The sequence below is a fragment of the Pinus tabuliformis genome, chromosome 7 (assembly GCF_031772625.1).
Source record: "Pinus tabuliformis cultivar Carrire ecotype Pingquan chromosome 7, CPIR1, whole genome shotgun sequence".
Classification (NCBI taxonomy): Eukaryota; Viridiplantae; Streptophyta; class Pinopsida; order Pinales; family Pinaceae; genus Pinus; species Pinus tabuliformis.
This window is the reverse complement of record NC_142293.1, coordinates 1,617,228,583-1,617,249,580: the sequence shown is the minus strand read 5'-3', so window position 1 is coordinate 1,617,249,580 and position 20,998 is coordinate 1,617,228,583.

The following is a 20,998-nucleotide window of genomic DNA, read 5'->3' as shown; positions in this document are numbered from 1 at the left end:
GCTTGTGGGAACTTTCCCTAACAGTTTTTGAATTGCCTATGATGCTTTAGTGCCTTTCTATTTGAATGCAAGGTTTGCAAATAGAATGTTAAATCTGTCATATATCTAATTAGTTGTGTGGGATTAAGTGGCATGCCTGCTTTTTTTGCCTCTCCTGAATTGTTCAATCATTTGAATGTAAATTTTCAGATAGTGGTCAGTGTTGATGTTTACAGGCACGTAGATGCCACTATAATATTTTCCACCTCTTGTTAAGTGAATATTGGGGGACTTCATGTCATTGCAGTTTTCGTGTGTTGCATATTGTCTCATCTATCTGAGTGCAGACCTTCCGTAATTTGTTTGGCTAGTAGCGTGTGGTGTGCTTTGGTCCCCAGCAACTGGTTTGATTGAGAATCAGGTGCTATCTATACAATGGAAATAGATCTCCAAATTTGCTTGTGGGAACTGTTAGCTCTGCTATATAATCCAACATTTGAGGATCAAATACAGTCCTGATCGGGTTGTTTGCACGCAGAAGGATGCCCAAAAATGGATCCCAAAGTGCCCCAAAAGCCTTCGAAATCCTCTTAAGGATCATTCAAAGTCAAAACTATCGCAAGAGGAGAGCCCTTGGAAGGGCGGAAATGCACTATCGGGAGGCAAAAAACACTTTAAAACCATGAAAAACCCACAAGCGCGGGCTTAAACAATGGTTACACAGCAGCCGTTCGATCTGGCTGATCAATGGTCCAGATCTAATCGGCGGATCGCATCGGCAGATCTGATTGGCACAGGCAGGCAGTGGCAATCGGCACATGACACCGCCGATCAGCGATCGCCGATGATCGGATCGGCGGGTCGCAATCGGCAAAGGCAGATCAGCGTTATCGGCACAGACCAGGGGGAAGGAGCGATTGCGATCAGCGATTAAATGAGGATTGTCGATCGCGCACGCGGATCGACGACCCACATCGTATCGCTATATCGCATCAGCGGGTCGCATCGGCGGATATCGCATCGGCATTTCGCTATCGGCAAAACCAAAGGGGCAGGGCTTTCACATAAGACATGCATGCGACCCGATGGGTTGGACCCGATGGCGTTATAAGTGATTTTTGATAAATTTTCAGGTCCGCGCTAAAGTCGTTTTCAATGGTTTTTGGCACATTTTCGTTATATAACAAAATATAAAAAAAGGTAAGGATCGGTTGGCTATTATATGCGATTGCAACTCGAAAGGCGACCAAATAGAGGAGTTATGCATGCATTGACTGTTGAAGTTTAAAATGTGGCAAAGTGGGCAAGGTCTCTCAGCGGCACAGAATATGCTAAGGCAGGCATGGAGCAGTGCAGCGCAGCAGGCAGCTGCGTTCAATTAACAGAATAGCCAAGAAGAAAAGGACGAGCCTCGAACAGTTAAATACATTTATCAGTGATGGGTTTCTTTCAGTCAACATTCCACATGTTCATAAAGGACAACAAAATATCAGAGAAGATCAATTTTGTTTACTGACACAGTCACGCTATAGCAGAGACCCATACCAAGCAGTTAGAGCGGGTGGTGATCCATTATGATCCCTCCACGCGTAGGTTAGCAGAGATATTTTGTAATGAAGCACCATATATACCCACAACAGAGATGTAATCAAGTGATGAGTGTTGATGAAAGTTACCTTGCTGTAAGGTTCAACTTCTGGACACTGTAACTACCTTGTAGCCTGTAGCGTCTGGTCTTCATTTCCAGCTAATACAAGCTTCTTTTGATGTTAATTGCTCACTTTCCACTTTTCTTTCTTGTTTCAGGCTGTGCCTATTTGCATTGTTTCATGTTCTGTTAATGTTTAGCATTAGAGGGGCTGTCATCCCACCTCTGTGTTAGGATTGAGCTGTATCATTGAATGTGCATGCTGGTTTCTGTTGTTTCAATACCAGAGAGCTGTCATCCTGTCTGGGTATTAGATAATAGATTTACAGACCTCCTAACTGGTTGCAGCGGGCCATCACAGGGTCCTGTGCATCTGCTGGTGTGGTCAGTCTTCTCCATTCTCACCTTATCCTCAAACTGTGAGTAATTGGTGGTTAAAAGCCTTGTAGTCTGGGGGTGTTCACCCATGTCTGGGGTCAATCATAGTAGAAGTGGTTATCTGGCTTGAATAGGCAGCATTTGTTTCATTTGTCCACCATTTATCCAACTATTTTGTTGAATTTGTAATGTTCCCGAGCATCACCGATATGCAACCTAGGTGAGTTTCTTGGGGTGATAACTTTAAATGGCGCCGTTGTCGGGGAGAAGAGAATCGAAGCTCAGCTTCCCTGGGAGACGACACAGCTTCAAGCTTTGATGACAGACAAGGTTTGAACATAGATTTTGGTTGTAATTATTTGTCTGGCGACTCCACTGGAGGAAGGCCATCCTTTGGCGACTCCACATTGAAGTTTTGGTTTAGTTCGTGAAGCATGCTCGGAGAAACCTTCAGAAATTACTAGCCGGCTAGTCCCTGATCCTGAGAGGATCGATAAGTAGAAGAAACTTTGCGGAAGGGAGCATCAGGATCAGGTAAGCCTTAAAGAATTTTTATGTGTCTCTGTTAGTGAAGTTCACCTTCAGAGATTCATACCGCTCCCGGTTATTCATTTCCTTTTCGGACCTCAGTAGAAAAGTATCCCATACTGTCCATCAATTTCCTCTGTTTTTATTATCCATTGCATCACTTCATACCATTCAGTCTACCAGTACCCTTTCATTTAGGCTCAGTCATGGCAGGCCAGGTATGGACCTTTGGTCTTGCCTTCTCCTTTAAGTACCATGCATGCAGGAGATTTTCGAGAATTCATGCTTAAGTTTACTGGTGCAGAGGGAATATCAGTTGAAGAACATTTATAGTCCTTTTATAGCTATGTTGATAACCTGGATATCTATGAAGAGGATGTGTGGATGAGGGTTTTTGTCCAAAGCTTAGAGGGGGAGGCTAGAAATTGGTTCAAACAATTACCCCCTAGGTCCATTGCACACATTGAGGCCCTAGATGATGTGTTCCTAAAGCACTGGGGGAATAACTCAGTGATCAGTAAGGGAGAGGAAAGCTCTCCATCATTTTTGGTTTCTTTGTATGCTCAAGTGACAAGCCCTCTAAGTTGCCCCATGAACACTGAGGCAGGAAATAGCTCAATGCCCAAGCTTGAGACTGATCACCTCAATCTTGATACTCTAATGCCTGCTCAGATGGCCCTCACAAAAAATGAAAAGGCAGCTTGCCAGATAACAGAGGGAGAGGATGTGCAGTTTTGGGAATCCTCCTTGGAAGAGGACTGTCCTAAAGAAGATGCTGGAGCAGGTGATGTCTGTGTGTCCTCCACACGAGAGTACATTGGTTTGCCATTCATGTTAACGGTGCAGGCCACAGATAGCACAAAGAAGTACACAACATTCATTTTTATCCAGCAGGTGTACAAAGGCTCCTCTGAACAACATCCAAGGAGAAAAATACGCAGAAGGGAAGTGAAATATGATCCCTATCTACCTATCAAGCTCAAATGTCCCAAACTGTTTGAGGTAGGGGATCAAGTAAATCCAATCTTGCTGATATATGGTGAACCGGGCTGAGAGCAGGAGAAACAATATTGGTGGTCCAGCAAATGGGCAAATTTTGAAGTTTATGTTTTCAGGCTTTAATGTTTGTAATTAAGTTCTTTTACAGTTTTATGTTGTATGCTTAGTTGACTCCATGCCCAATGGACACTAGGCAAATGTTTTTAAGCTTGTTTTGTATGAAGGCATTGGTCTGCAGTTCTTGAGACCTCACAGGGAGGATCTCATCCCCAGAAGGAGCCAGTGTTAGCTCTGCTATATAATCCAACATTTGAGGATCAAATACAGTCCTGATCGGGTTGTTTGCACGCAGAAGGATGCTCAAAAATGGATCCCAAAGTGCCCCAAAAGCCTTCGAAATCCTCTTAAGGATCATTAAAAGTCAAAACTATCGCAAGACGAGAGCCCTTGGAAGGGCGGAAATGCACTATTGGGAGGCAGAAAACACTTTAAAACCATGAAAAACCCACAAGCGCGGGCTTAAACAATGGTTACACAGCAGCCGTTCGATCTGGCTGATCAATGGTCCAGATCTAATCGGCGGATTGCATCGGCAGATTTGATCGGCACAGGCAGGCAGTGGCAATCGACACATGACACCGCCGATCAGCGATCGCTGATGATCGGATCGGCGAGTTGCAATCGACAAAGGCAGATCAGCGTTATTGGCACAGACCAGGGGGAAGGAGCAATTGCGATTAGCGATTAAATGAGGACCGTCGATCGCGCACGCGGATTGACGACCCACATCACATCGGCGGATATTGCATCGGCGGGTCGCATCGACATTTCTCTATTGGCAAAACCAAAGGGGCAAGGCTTTCCAATAAGACATGCATGCGACCCGATGGGTCGGACCCGATGGCGTTATAAGTGATTTTTGATCAATTTTCAGGTCTGCGCTAAAGCCGTTTTCAATGATTTTGGGCGCATTTTCGTTATATAACAAAATATAAAAAAGGCAAGGATCGGTCGGCTATTATATGCAATTGTGACCCGAAAGGCGACCCGATAGAGGAGTTATGCATGCATTGACTGTTGAAGTTTAAAATGTGGCAAAGTGGGCAAGATCTCTCAGCGGCACGGAATATGCTAAGGCAGGCATGGAGCAGTACAGCGCAGCAGGCAGCTGCGTTCAATTAACATAATGGCCAAGAAGAAAAGGACGAGCCTCGAGTAGTTAAATACATTTATCAGTGATGGGTTTCTTTTAGTCAACATTCCACTTGTTCATAAAGGACAACAAAATATCAAAGAAGATCAATTTTGTTTACTGACACAGTCATGTTATAGCAGAGACCCATACCAAGCAGTTAGAGCGGGTGGTGATCCATTATGATCCCTCCACGCGTAGGTTAGCAGAGATATTTTGTAATGAAGCACCATATATACCCACAACAGAGATGTAATCAAGAGATGAGTGTTAGATGAAAGTTACCTTGCTGTAAGGTTCAACTTCTGGAGACTGTAACTACCTTATAACCTGCAGCGTCTGGTCTTCATTTCCAGCGAATACAAGCTTCTTTTGCTGTTAATTGCTCACTTTCCACTTCTCTTTCTTGTTTCAGGCTGTGCCTGTTTGCATTGTTTCATGTTCTGTTAATGTTTAGCATTAGAGGGGCTGTCATCCCACCTCTGTGTTAGGATTTCGTTGTATCATTGAATGTGCATGCAGGTTTCTGTTGTTTCAATACCAGAGAGCTGTCATCCTACTTGGGTATTAGATAATAGATTTACAGACCTCCTAACTAGTTGCAGCCGGCCATCACAGGGTCCTGTGCATTTGCTAGTGTGGTCAGTCTTCTCCATTATCACCTTATCCTCAAATTGTGAGTAATTGGTGGTTAAAAGCCTTGTAGTCTGGGGGTGTTCACCCATGTATGGGGTCAATCATAGTAGAAGTGGTTATCTGGCTTGAATATGCAGCATTTGTTTCATTCGTCCACCATTTATCCAACTATTTTGTTGAATTTGTAATGTTCTCAAGCATCATTGATATGCAACCTAGGTGAGTTTCTTGGGGTGATAACAGGAACTTTCCCTAACAGTTTTTGTATTGCCTGTGATGCTTTAGTGCCTTTCTATTTGAATGCAAGTTTTGCAAATAGAATGTTAAATCTGTCATATCTCTAATAGTTGTGTGGGATTAAGTGTCATGCCTGCCTTTTTTGCCTCTCCCTGAAGATGACTTCCACCCGCCACTCCCCACCCCACAATCTCCCCCCACTCCCCAGCCACCCCCCTGGCCCTCCCCCACAGGTTATTTGTGAGTTCAATATGATGATGGTGCCTTTCTGATCTTATTTTTTTTATATTAGAAAGCCCAATATGATTACTAATTAGATGATGGCCCCTTACTTCCTTTGGCAAGCAATGGTCCTTGGTATCCTTAGGCAAACCCTCTCTCTGCTATATTTAGTGACTTGGCAAAATTAATGGATCCATATTTTTTCCGTCACCTCGTCTGTAGTTGGAGGGGAACTTTTATGTGCTAGAGCCATCAACCATCTTATTGCGCTGGCTTGGAGTCATCCTGTGCACTCAGGCAGCTACCATTCAGTGTCCAAATTTTGGAATCATTTGCACTCTCATTTGGTAGTATCTTTCTGCAATTGTTATCTGCTTTATACATTGGATTGCAGTGCTATGCATTACCTAATAATAGTAAAGCATTGATTTTGCAAAATAGTTAGTCATTGTGTGCAAGTTTTGGACCTTAAGTCTTGGTTTTGGTGTCTCCCCTTCATCCGATGGTATCCTTAGTCCAGATTTTGCTTTAGTTATTTTCACTACATTTGTTGGTATCCTGCTTTTTCTCTGCTAGATAAATTGGAGTGCAGTGTTTTGCATTAGTTCAGGGGTAAACCCTTGTTAGGCAGTTTTTCAAGAACGATTTTGCAAGTTCTGTTATGCAGCTAAGATACATAATTAGATTAGATAAATAACAGTGGGGGAGTCAAAATTTGTTTTCCTTATTAGCCTCACAACCCCTGGGATATCTAAAACACTATTTTGCTCACTATATACACCATATGGCTTGTTTTCTTTTGTTATGTTGATTTATTTTTTTTGCACTAAGCATAGTATTTAATTAAATATACTAGATTTCACGATACTATTTTTACTTTGAATTTATAAATCAAGCCGTTGAATTCTGAGGAGCCTTTCATAATAAACCCGTCATTATTCGGGATTGGTTTTCTTCAATTTCCCACCTAGGATTAATTCCTTTGACTCATTCGTAAGGTTTCCAAATTTTGAGGATTTGCAACCAAAGATTTATAGGCTGAAACATTATACAAGTTCTAGGCATATGATTTCGAGATTGAGTATGTGAAGGGCAAGAACAATGTATTAGTAGAGGCCCTTTCTAGAATCGCCGTCCACACTCTCTCTTATGGAGATTTCTGGTGACTAGAAATCCCTTTTGTTGGTGGAGTATTCCAAAAACAAATTTGCTTGTGAGATCCTTGATGGGTTAATCTAGGATGATAGGGACTGATGACAATATCTATTACAAAGATTGGATTTACTTGGTACTGTAATCTCAACTCAAGGAGAAGATTATGCATGCAACACTAGCTCAGCACTAGTAGGGCACATCGAGTACTTGAAGACCTATAGACAGATCAAAGAGAGGTTCACATGGAAGGGCCTTAAGACAAATGTGTTGAGATTTGTTATAGAATGTCGCTTCTCTAGACAAAACAAAGTAGAGCACACTCACCTCGCAGGGTTGCTATAACCGCTTCCCATCTTGGAGCAAAAATGGGGAGGCGTTTGTGGATTTCATCACAGGATTGCCCTAGGTGCAGGGGGAAGATTGTCTTTATGTAGTGGTGGACATGCCCACGAAGTTTGCACACTTCTTTGTTGTTCTCTCCAAATATTAAGCATCACAAGTGGTAGAGTTCTTCTTCAGAGAGGTATTATGATTACATGGGTTGTCGAAAACCATTATGAGTGACATAGATAGCAAGTTCATGTGAGGAATTTGGTAGGAGTTGTTCAGATTGGTTGGGACGAAGCGAATGTCTAGTACTAGCTACCAACCATAAACTGATGGACAAACTAAGATAATCATCAAATCGCTGGAGGGCTATTTCAAAAACTATGTATCTAGCCATCAAAAAACATGGGTAAAGTGGTTACACTTGGGAGAGCACTATTATAACATCACTTACAACATGTCAATTGGAAGGACACCCTTCAAAGCTTTGTATAGATATGAAGCTCCAACATTCGTGGATTGGGTATTTGGGTATGACCGAGCTCCTTTGGCAAAGGGTTGAGTTCAAAAGAATCAGGATATACTACGGGTCCTCAAAGACAATTTGTAGATGGTGCAAAAACCAATAGAGAATCTATGCAGTTAGGCACAAGATAGTGCGTAACTTTGAGGTTAGGGATTGGAGGTATCATCGTCTACAACCTCACAGGGAGTCATCGCTCAAGAAGGGGTAGAGAAGCTTAAGCCCAGATTTTATGGACCTTACTAGACTGTGAGGCGTGTAGGGGAGGTGGCTTATGAGCTAGAGGTCTCAGAGTGGTGTAAGATTCACAATGTTTTCTATGTCTCTTGCCTCAAAAGGGCCTTGGGTGAACATGTAGTTTGCTTCGAGAGAGCTTCCACCACTAGATGATGAAGGGGAATTGATTCTAGTTCCAAAGGAAATTCTAGAAGTGAGGGAGCGAAAGTTGAGGAACAAGACTATAAAGGAGTACTTGATGAAATGGAAATATTTCCTAGTTGAAGATGCCATGTGGTAGGGGGAATAGGTGCTCCAACATTGAGGACTAAAGTTGCTTGAGGACATAATTTTTGGGAGGGAAGGACTCTAATGTCGCCATCCACTTAGGAATGACGTCGTTTACTGGTGCCACAAATTCGCTTGGACGGTAGTTTTCTCGTTGGAATTCAGTAATTTTTTTTCTTCAAAAAATCAGAATGTTGGAGTGTTTGAATTGTTTTTTTTTATGGTGGAAATGGATTCAGCACCATCAAGAACCCTTTGGCCACCCAAAATCTTGAAGTTTGACAGTTGTAACCGATATAAAATCTTGAAGTTTGATGGTTGTAATGCATATTTTAAAAAAATTATGCTTGATTTTGTCATAATATTGCTGGAATTTCCATTATTTTCAGGGCTAATTTGTGAGTTCTTTAGACTACGCTCTTAGAAATCATAAGGGGGCTCTCTTAGCCTAATAAGGTTCCCATAGGCTAGGGTAGGGAAAAAACAATCAAGGGAACATGATTTGCTTAGAACAATGTAAACTTTGAAACGGGAACTATAAACTCAAAACGGGAACTCTAAACTCAAAACGGGAACTCTGGCCAAAAAAACCCCAAAAAAACATCAAAAACAGTGCTAAAAACGAAAAGTGTGTATACTGGAACGGTGTTTTTTTTTTAGGTGTCAATTTTGAACGTGTTTTAAAAATGGCAGTGACTACGAAATTTACTACGAAATTTTCGTGCAAAATATAGCTTCAAAACGAAAGTGTTGATACTGGAATAATGATTTTTTTTTTTAGGGTCAATTTTCAAACTTTTTAAAAAATGCTAATAAAACCAATTTTTTATGTCTCAAACAAAGTTAAATTTTAAGGAAAAAACACATTAATGTTTCTGGTAGAATATCATTTTTCTTTCCTAAGTATAAATTTAACATGTTTTCAACCACAACATGCTAGATACAAAAGAAATTGAAATTTTTTCAACTATAAAACTAAAAAAACATGACATTATGAACAAATTATATCATTGAATGAATTCAAAAGTCTTTATTTGTATACTGAATAAAACAGACATTATACCTCTAATTTGATATTGCATTGTAGATATTTAAACAATAAAATTTATCATACTTAGTACATAATCCAACAACATAAAAATGCTTCATAACTTCTCATTTAACAAAATATGGAAAACATTAATTTTATTTGAAGATACGATGCATACATCAGTTATATAAATTGTCATAAACAATTATTCAAACTCAATCACCCAATAACCGTGGGTAGGTCGTCGTCGTGCCCCCTTCCCCCAACCCATTACCGATCTTTCCCATTCACCCATGCCCTCTTCCCCCTTCTGCCCTACCCATGCGCCAGCCCTTGCTACCCCCAACTCACCCACCCATGCACCATTTCCCCAACTCTTCCTTCCCTACCCCACAACTCTCCTCCCCATAAGCCCACCCCCTAACTCCCATTCCCCTCCAATCTCAACTCCTCCCCCCCTTCTTTAACGCCCGCCCCATGGGCCTCGCGCCCTACTCCCCACCCCCAACCACTACCCCCCCCCAAACCACTACCCTCCCCCCCCCTACCCCACCCCCCAACCCGGCGCGGCCCCGCCCCGCCCCGCCTGTCGATTCCGGGAATCGACCCCCCGTCTGTCGATTCCGGGAATCGACCGGTCGGGTGGCGCTGCTCCGTGATAGTTCCTGTGTGATAATGCAATGTTTTACATGCTAAAAACGCTAATAAGATTGTATTATTAGTCTCGTATTCTTTTTTAACATGGGAAGGAATAATCCCATGCCATGGGAATGCAAAGAAAGGGACGAGAGTTGAAGGACATATATTACATCAAACAATCCATATTCATTTAAGAAGTAAAACCATCCAGTCTCATTGTTAACTGGCCACAATCGTGCTTCATTTTCTTTATTTCTTTTCGATTGGTCATGAACTCTTCCAATTTGAATTGAATATTTCATTTAACATGAATTTAAAATTTAAATAATACACTAATTAAATGTGAAAATATAAAGAAGAAAAGATTTCATTCATGTAATTGAAAACGTTGATTCACATTTTTATGGTAATTCAAAGTGAATAAAAAATCAATCATTAGGTGTCCCAAAGGAAGGAATTTATTTATTGATAAAAGATATATGGTATAAAAATGATATAATTGCAATGCGAAATAAATAATGTGATTATATATATAATTATATGATTTTAAAATTTTGAGTTTAATTTATTTGATTTTCAAAATGGGAGTGTTTTAGAGTTATTAATAAAAATGATATAATTGCCATGTGAAATAAATAATGTGATTTATAAATGATATAATTGTAATGCGAAATAAATAATGTGATTATATATATATATATATAATTTTAAAAATTTGAGATTAATTTATTTAATTTTTAGAATTGGAGTGTTTTAGGGTTATATATATATGAAATTGAGTTTAATTTATTTAATTTTCAGAATTGGAGTGTTTTAGGGTTATATATATATGAAACTGAGTTTAATTTATTTAATTTTCAGAATTGGAGTGTTTTAGGGTTATTAAAAAGGTATTCTAAACAATAAAAAATCACATTTAAAAAAAAATCATTTTACTCAATTCCAGTAAAAAGTCTATTTTGTCTATAAGTTAGACTACACACACATATAAGAAAACAATTGATATAAAAATTAAAACACAAATTAACATAGAAATTGGAATGTACACTAAAATCAAAACAATTATTTGAATGTATATTTTCTATCATTTATTTTTTAAGGCACACTAAAATCAATGTGTTAAAAGTTGACTAAAAATAGAAATAGAAATAAATTTTACATTGAATAATATATGAATAGAAATTGATATACAATGGAATTAATGCATGAAAAATTGATATATACATTGAAATCAAAACATTTAAAAATTGAAATATGTATTCAAATAAATGTATATGTATTGAATTCAATATGCATTTTTCATCATTGAAAATTGTTACTTTATTTTTGGTCAACTTATTCCTCATGTAACTTTTGAAATATACTTTTGAATAATATTATTTATGTTCTTAAAGATATGAGAAAAATGAGTGAAAATGATCAAATCTATCTCAGAATATACATATATATAGTTTTGCTGATATGCATATTGTGTAATTATACTAAAAACTAAATAAGATAGATTGACATTAATCTTTCTCAACAATGATAGATGTCTTCATGATTAAGTTTGGGTTAGTGTGTTATGGTGTGTAGTTATTGGAGTCCAAGAAACTTAAGAAATGGTTTACCTACTATATTAATATGTACACTATGTACATCATTCTTAATACACAGTTGAGTTGTTTTCCAATTTGTATGTCTAACAGTGATATGATAACATGGTTAATCTGCTCTCTCAAATAAAATGAGCCATTTGTGGCATGAGCTCATGAGTATGAAATCTCTTGGTTTATACCGTGCCATGAGAGGTGGTTTCTAAAAGCAACATGGCAGGGAGAGGAACATAGTTGAACATTCATATATGAAAATCATAGCATTACATAAATAAGAAAGGCATACTTATTAGTGGATTGGAGAAGCAATTATTTATATACTCTATCTGAAACCTTGAAACAATACTATAGAGTTGTGTCTCATCGATTAACACAATCCCAAAAGTAGTGACATTATGCCATTTTTCTTTGAATGACGATTTATAAAGCAAATGATGTGTTTACTCTTGTTGAATAATCACATCGGAATTAATGTTACATGGCTCCCTACTCATCAATGTGAGGATAATATTAAATAAAACACATGTTTAAAAATAAGGTCTTTACATTTATGTGTTGGAAAAAATGCATTTATTTGTTAGTATGTGAATTTGATGTATGCATATGAATGTCTAGCAAAGGATAACATTTTATATTTGAAATTTGAGAAAACACTGTTATTTTAGCATTCCTAAGTGCATTTGAAAAAATTAAAAAAAAAAAGGTCATGCTCAAAAGGAATGAAAAGTTGAGAAATTCAAATTCCAAGAAATGTTTCTCAATGCTTGCATATCCATATTCTATATCTAATACATGGACCATACATGGGGATTCCTCAATCAAGGTTGAATACCATCATATTTTCTAATTATTACGATTATCACTGTTAGAGTGAAGCAGGGCTTCTAATTGTTGTTCTGACTTTTTCTAATAAATAAATAAATAAATTTGTACACATGCTTACACTGAAGGAAAAATGGCTTAGAAAAGACACAATGGAAACCCAGGTGGAACTCCAAAATAATGGAAGTATATCTTCTAATATTTACATTTTTAATAGAAGGATAAATGTTGTCAAAACATTTCATACAAAATTTCTTCAAAGGCCAATCTTTGCAAAAGGTAATAAACCATGCACTATTCATGTTGATAACTCAATAAACAAACCATCTATGCAAAGCTTGATGTTTAAATGATTTAAGTTTGAAGGAAATATTTACTCATTTTATGCACGCAATCACATTACTAAAATTGATTTCTACACAATAAGGAAGATATGTTAAGTTGTTTTAGATTGCCACCTACTTATCCATATTTATTTAAGTCTCAATTATCTCCTCACAAATGACTCCTTTTGTGATTGTTGTGTCCCTCTATGGTAGTATTCATTGCTCTATAGCTAATAGCCCACAACCTCCCTTGCATGTGCCTTTTGACACTTTAACTACTTGTAAAAGACTTGAGTTTAAGCTATGTATCAATGTAGAAACAACATCTTTACACTAGAATATGATGTCAAACATGTGTGTTCTTATCACAACGGAAGACCTAAAGATTAAGTTGAAATTCAATCATAAACAAAATATCATTAATTAAATATCAACAACAAATCACTCTCTATCCATGCATTGAAAAAACCAAACACCTTTTCTATTGTTATTCAAACAAGTTTACTCCCTCATGGAGGGGTTGGGGAGTGTAGGGGGTTTGGGGGCCGGGGGCGGGGGCGAGGGGGGATGGGGCGCGGGAGTGTGGGGGGACGGTAGGGGGTAGGGTGAGGGAAGGGGAGGGGGGCCGGGGAGGGGGGCAAGCTTAGGAAGCTTCGTTCAAACAGAAAATTCAGCTGAAAACAAACATCTAGCGTGGCATGCAAAAGATGGACTACGAAGAAATACAGAGTTGGCGAGCGAAACAAAGAGAAAACACAGATTTGATGGATGCAAGGAGTACAATAACTTGGTAATCATATCGAGGGATTTGTCATCATCATCATTTTCGGAGATTGGATCAGGCGTGTTACTTTAATTATTAATGTGTAGTGAATCCAGACAAGAGATCTCTCGTGAGAGGAATAAGTTAATGGGGCCGGGGCTTCAATGTAGTCGTCAGGGGGTTGTGGGGGGCGCATGGGTAGGGGCTCGCCCATACTTGCCTAATTGTGCACTTAGTCTCATTATCCCTCACCTGACCTCCCGCTCGCCCATCGACCCGCCTGCCCGTTAGAGGTGGCTGGGCAATTCTGATTATACAAATAAAAAATTTATGGTATATTTTTGTTGTTAATTTAAGTTAATATGTTTTCTTATTTACTAATTTATGTGTTTTTTTTTTAGGAAAATGGCATCAAGGAAAATTTCTGTGAATCTTTCTAGACCAAAGAGTCTTAAAGGTGTATCTTCAAAAAACATTGGTGAACGAACTCCACCTGAGCTCATGCCTACAAATATTTCAAGTGCTTTAAGTGATAAGAAGCTAATCTCAGATTGGAAAAGTTCAAAAGAGGTGAAATTTCCATCAAGAGTCTGGTATGTGAAAGAAAGAGAGAGCACAACTGTGATTTTCGCATTGATTTTTAAGTTAATTATTATTTTTTGAAAAAAAAGTTGTTATTATTATTTTTTTGACGTGAAATTCATAAAAAAAACTATTATTTGACCATTTTTAGTTAATATTTTTGTATAAAAATTGTGATTTTGACATGTTAATTCTAGCAAAAAATTATCAAAACGTTTAGTTTTTTTGTTATATTTATGTTAAAAATGGTTATTTTTATGTCCATTGTTAAAAAATGTTGTTTTTTAGAAACAATTATTTCATGTGGATTGAAAAATTAATTAAGGATGTATAAATATGTAGATTATCTAAAATTCAAACTATCAACTTTCTAATTTAAAAACGCAAAACAATAAAAACCCCCCTAAAAAAAAAAAATTAAGATAGAGAACAAGAAAATATGAATAAAATGACGACTTCAAAAACTATCAAATTTAGAAAATAATTTTTTACATTTCACACACTAGAAAATTAAAAGTCAAAAAATAGGTCTTTTAAAAAAAGGGTGTGATGCAGAATACTCACTTTTTAAAATCAGCATGAAAATCACTACCATTCTAAAACTTAAATTCATCCTTGAACATGAAAAAAAATTAAAGTTCCAAAAACCATGTTCTAAAAAAAACATGTGTATTCTGCATCACCACTTTTGAAAATCGGGTCATTTTTTTGCTATCTCTACGAAACGGGTAACAGTATCAGTTCCCGTTTCAAAGTTTACATTGTTTTAGGAGAAAACACTAAAAAAGCTAAATTGGTGAAAAAAGAATAAGGGTTCTAGGCTAATGAGGAGTTGTTTTATCAAAGATTGCATCAATTTTATTATATTGAATAGTTTTTTAAAATTATTTATTACAATATGAAAGTTTTAATTATTCGTTTGAACTTTTGTAATAAATATTAATAGAGGTTTATTGAATGAACAAGGTATGTTCACATACATGGTTTATATATATATATATATATATATATATTCATATTCGAAACATTGTTGATATGTATACTTTGACGTTGAAAGACTCTACAATTCAATATGATCAATTACATTGTTGATATATATATTTATTGTGTTGAAAGACTCTACAACCAATATGATCAAATACATTGTTGATATATATATATATATATATATATATATATATATATATATATATTGCATCGAAAGACTCTCTACAATGCAATATGAAGGATTTTTATTTTTGAATTTAATAAATTTAGGTCACAGACACAGAGTGGCTGCTACAACCACGGGAAAATTTAGATAGATCAACTTGAAGGGATCTACCCGCCAATCAAATTAGCGATGCTGAACCCCAAGGGTGTCGAGGAGATTTGACCCTATGACCTCTTGATAGGCGAGATACTTAGCAACAAGAGCTCGACCAACTAAGCTACTCGGGGCTATTCCTTTGTTAACACTTACATTAACAAATTTATAAAAATATTAATAATAAAAAAAGCCATTGTTGGGCATAAATAAAATATTTCAATTTCCATTTCAAGCTTACAACAAACCTTATATAGAGAGAGAAAGTGATTGAAAGTAAACCAACATAGATCCATTTTAATCCTAGATCTATCAGGTACAGAGATCTATCGGAGTGCAAAGCTCTTTTTTTTAGTGCAAAACTAGAGAAAAGGTTTGTACCTCGAGAGATTTGATATCTCTCGGGGCTTGATAGATTTGGAGTTAAGATGAATCCATGTTGGTTTCAATTGAGTGCAGCCATGGAAAATTTGTTGAACATCTAATTATTTTGATAATTTTTATATGTTAAATATGGCTAGGATTAATTTGGTCATTTTAATTTTGAATTTGCTCGGTTACCTCAGTTTGTTGAAATGATAGACGCGATTAATAACTTGAATGATGAAATAAATTTTTTGAATGCACAATGACAATGTAATAGTGTTGAATGATACTAAATGTGAATAATAAAAATGTAGTCAATTACAAATAGTTTTCACTGTGATCGATCTCAAACTGTTTTTTTCTATTTTTTTTATTGTCACACTTGTTAGTTTTTTCATCTTAATAGTGTTGAACAATACAAAATGTGAATAATAAAAATGTAGTCAATTACAAATAGTCTTCACTGTGATCAATCTCAAATTGTTTTTTTCTACTTTTCTCATTGTCACACTAGGTTTTCCATCTTTCATATTGATCATATGAAAAAAAATGGTTGAAATCATAGACCATTAATTTTTTTTACTTGATTTATTGTAGTAAATGTCATACCTTGTCTCTCTTGCTCTTTGATAAAAATATTAGCTTTCTCCAATGTCAATCATTGTGGCTTATGGAGAATTAAACCCTAAGTGTGGGTCAATGGTAGTTGTTTTCTATTATTTCATTTGAATGCAAAGTGACTAGCGATGTTGAATGATGGGATATGAGAATAATAAGAATGCAGTAAATTACAAATAGTTTACCGTTTACCGTTTCAAGAAGCAAACATTTCAGGTAAGTGAACATTTTATTTAAGATGAAAATTCAAGTATTTTATATATGGTTGAATTATTGTAACACAGAAATTAATGAATGTCGTCAATAATTTTTTTCTTTGCACTAAAATCAATGTACATTAATCTCATTAGTTTGAAATCAATGTACATCATACATCTAGTTACATCAAATCAGAAATCAACATTTACACTAAAATCAATGCTTCTATTGCAAACAATCAAATAGGATTAGAAATCAACGTATACACTAAAATCAATGCATTTAATGTAAGAAATCAAATAGGATTAGAAATCAACATTTACACTGAAATAAATGCATCTAGTGCAAGTAATCAAATAGGATTAAAAGTTAGCAATGATAGTGAAATTAATTCATCCAGTGCAGTCAACCAAATAAGATTAGAAATCAACATTTACATTGAAATCAATGCATCTATTCTAGTGAACAACCAAAATTTTCCTAGATTGCTAAATTCAACTTTTTTTACCTTCTTTAAAAGCCTTACTTCCTCTTCCTCTATGGTTAATAACTTTCAATATTATATACTATTATATAGTAGCTTTATTTGTTTATGTGCATCTCTTTCTTTTTCCCTCTCTCTCTCCCCACCTCTGTGTCTATCTCCCTTCCCCTTTCTCTACTCCTTTTTCTCCCCCTCCCTCTCTCCTTGCCTTTCCCTTCCTCTCTCACCCCCCACTATCTATATCTCCCTTAATCTCTCATTTTTCTCTCTCTATCTCAACTCCCCAAACACACATGCTTTCTCTCTCCATATTTGTTTCCCATCCTTCCCTCTCTTTGCCTCTTTCTTCTTCCCTCTGTCCCCACTCCATCTATATCTCTATGCCCTTCCATCTTTGTTTCTTTGTCTCTTTATCTCACCCCCAAACATAGACGCTCTCTCCATATCTATCTGTCTCTCTCTCTCTCTCTCTCCCTCTTCTTCTCCCTCTCTCTCTCTTCTCCTCTTCTCTCTCTTCCCCTTTTTCACTCTCTCACTCCCTCTTCTTCTCCCTCTCTCTCTTCCCCTTCTCTTCTCTCTTTCCCCTTTTCCCTCTCTCTCTCTCTTCCCCTTCTTCCCTCTTCTGCTCCTCTCTCTCTTCCGTCTAGCTCTTCTCTCTCCCTCATTTCTCTCTTCATCTCTCGCTTGTCATTTGCTTTCTCTCTCTCTCTCTCTCTCTCTCTCTCTTTCCCTCCCTCCTTCCATGTCTTTCTTCTTCCCTCCCTCCCCCCCCCCCCTTTAACTCCATCTCTCTCTTTCCCTTCCTTTTTCTTTCTCTTTCTCTCTTCCTTCCTCTCTCTCCCTCTCTCTCACCTCCCTCTGTCTCCCCCCCATCACACTCTCTCTTTGTCTCTCTCTCTACTCTCCAACTCTATCACTATCTCCCTCCCTCTCTCCATCTCCGTCTCTCCCTCTCTCTGCCCTTTATCTATGTCTCTCTCTCTCTCTCCCTCTCTCTACCCTTTATCTATGTCTCTCTCTCTCTCTCTCCCCCCCTTCTCCTACTCTCTCTCACTCTCCTCTCCTCTCTCTCTTCCCTCCTCTCTTGGCTCCCTCTCTCTCCCTTGTCACTCCCTCTCTCTCTCTCCACCTCTATCTCTCTATGTCTTTGTACTTCCCTCCCTCTCTCTCCCCCTCCAACTCCATATCTCTCTTTCTCTAACTCTCTCCTTCTTTCTCTCAAGTCCTTTCTCTCCCACCTCCCTTTGTCTCACTCTCTTACTCTCTCTCTACCCTCCAACTTTCTTACTATCTTCCTCTCTTTTCCTCCCCACTCTCCTCCCTCCATCTCTATGTCTCCCTATCTCTCTCTTCCCCTTCACTTTTTTTCCTCTATCTTCCCTCCTTTTCTCCTCTCTCCCTCACTTTCCATCTCTCCCTTGTCACTCCTCTCTCTAACTTTATCTCTTTGTCTTTGTTCTTCCCTCCTTCGCTCCCCCCGTCCAACTCCATCTCTCTCTCTCTCTTCCTTTCTTTGTCCCCCATCACTCTCTGTGCTTCTTCACCCTCCAACTTTGTCACTATCTCCCTCCCTTTCTCCTTCTCGCTTTCTCCCTCTCCCTCCCCCCTCTTTGGGTCTTCCCCTCTTCTTTTTCCCTCTTTTTTCCCCCTCCATCCATATGATTGAGAATGATTACTTTTTGTAATCATAATCAATATTATTGATTATTATACCAATAATAATATATAACGAAATAACTTATTAAAGAAACACTAATATTTTAACCTTTTTTTTTTCAAAAAGAAAAAACCAACAAACTTATATTAGATAGAAGTTGTTTACATATGTCATGTGACCTATATTCCACAAAAAATATTAAAATATAGTATAATGGTTTTTTGTTATCTCATCACACTACATGTATGCTATGAAAAGAAATCTAAAAAAACCGTCACGTCTTTCAAAATAAACATATGTCCATCCAGATGTATCATTGATGTGGTCTAAGAGATTTAGAATTCGCGAGGAAAATAAAAAAAAGTGACAGAGCTCTGTCAAAGACGATAAACATCTTCGCCCACCCACTAATATCCATTGTTGTTATATGAATGTCGAGACTTGTTAATAAAGTAAAAAACCAGAGTCAATTATCCATGGATATCTAAAAATATATGTTCCCTGCCGTGCAATCACGAAGAACTTTATAATGCCGACATCTTGTACACCAGAAAGAAAAAACGCCCCCAGACAACCATTATAGAACCAATGCAACAACCATCATTATGTATGTCATGTAATGAGAATCTTTCCAGCACTCTAGAGTTTGGAATTTTCAAACTTGGTATAATATATTTCACTGAATATACGATTGAGTCCTACTTTGGATAGAGAATCCACTATTTTATTCAGTTCCCTATGGATATGAATGAAAGTCACCAGTTGGAAAAGTTTAGTTATCTACCTAATTCTCTGTAACCAATTGATCCGTACTAGAGGGTTAAAAGATGTCCTCTTTGAAACCCACTCAACCACCACCTTTGAATCACTAAATGCGTCTGATGTGTCACTTGAGAGCCATTTAGCACATAATAAAGTACCCCATAGTTCCAATACCTTGGCACATGCATTAGAACTAGAGCTCCCATTCTAGCTGAATTGGTAACGAAGTTTGGGATTTATAGTAAAGACGGCACCACACTCACACACACACATTGTCCTTTGAAACACCATCAAAATAAGCGAGAGGGAATCTATCCATAATGTTTAATGGTAGTAACATCCTCAAAGATCCCTGTGCAATCATAAGACCAGATTCATTGTAGTTGGCAACTACCCCAATACACATGCCGGTTATATTCAGATGAGTATTTTCAAATATAAGTAATTTCCTGCTTCTCCAAATGCCCCATCTATTATAATGGAAGTGAACAATATATATTGTATTCAGATATCTAATCCATCAGTGAAGTAGTATTCCAAATAACATTAATATTTAAGATATGCATAACGCCCAACGAGATTGAATGTGCAAAAGAACATTTCAGAAAAAGGTGGGTCACATCCTCCACTCAACATCCACATAAAACACATCTACTTGGACCACAAAATCCAATATGACAAAAATTGTCCCACGTCAACACCTTATTTCACCATGCCAACCAACGAAAACATTTAAGTTTGAGAGGAATATGCCAACCCCAAATTATCTTGAACCAACTATAGGTCTCTGAGTGTTGAGTGATATACCAGTATGCTTCCACCACCAAGAGATGATCCTAGTTAGATGTGCCTCCCCACGAGAAAATATCATCTTTATCTCTAAGTGCAATGCCAACCAATGTAAGATTAAGAATATACATGTCCCGATATTGAGCCATCTCACCAATTAATTCTAGGTCTCGAGATCAAGTATAGACCAGAAAATGAACACCATAATTCGTTAATATCTGATTTAATGTATAAACACCACGATTATGAATAAGATGAATAAGTGGCACCGATAACAAATGGTCACTAGTGAAGCCACATATAGGATCAAGACCAATTTCAATTATGTACCATTCTCTAGCTGCCACTTAATGTTACCCAATAACCATTGTCTAACCATCATCATACTCTTTCATATATATGAAACTGCATATGGAAATCAAACACCGTCCTTAATCCAATTCACCATTGATTGATTCCTCATGTATTTCTCCTTAACGATTTGATTCCATATTTCTTTTCTAGTGAGAGCCCTCCATAAAATTTTCATCAATACTGCCCTAGGTCCTTCATACCCCAACCCCCATCTTCTTTTATGAGTGATAACACCTCCAAATAAGTCAGATGATATTTTTGTGCATATATTGAACCCGCCCAAATGAAATTTGAAATGATAGAATTAATCTTGTTGATTATGGATTTGGGAAGCATATATAGATGAAGCCAATATACCTTTATGCTTTGTAGAATCCCC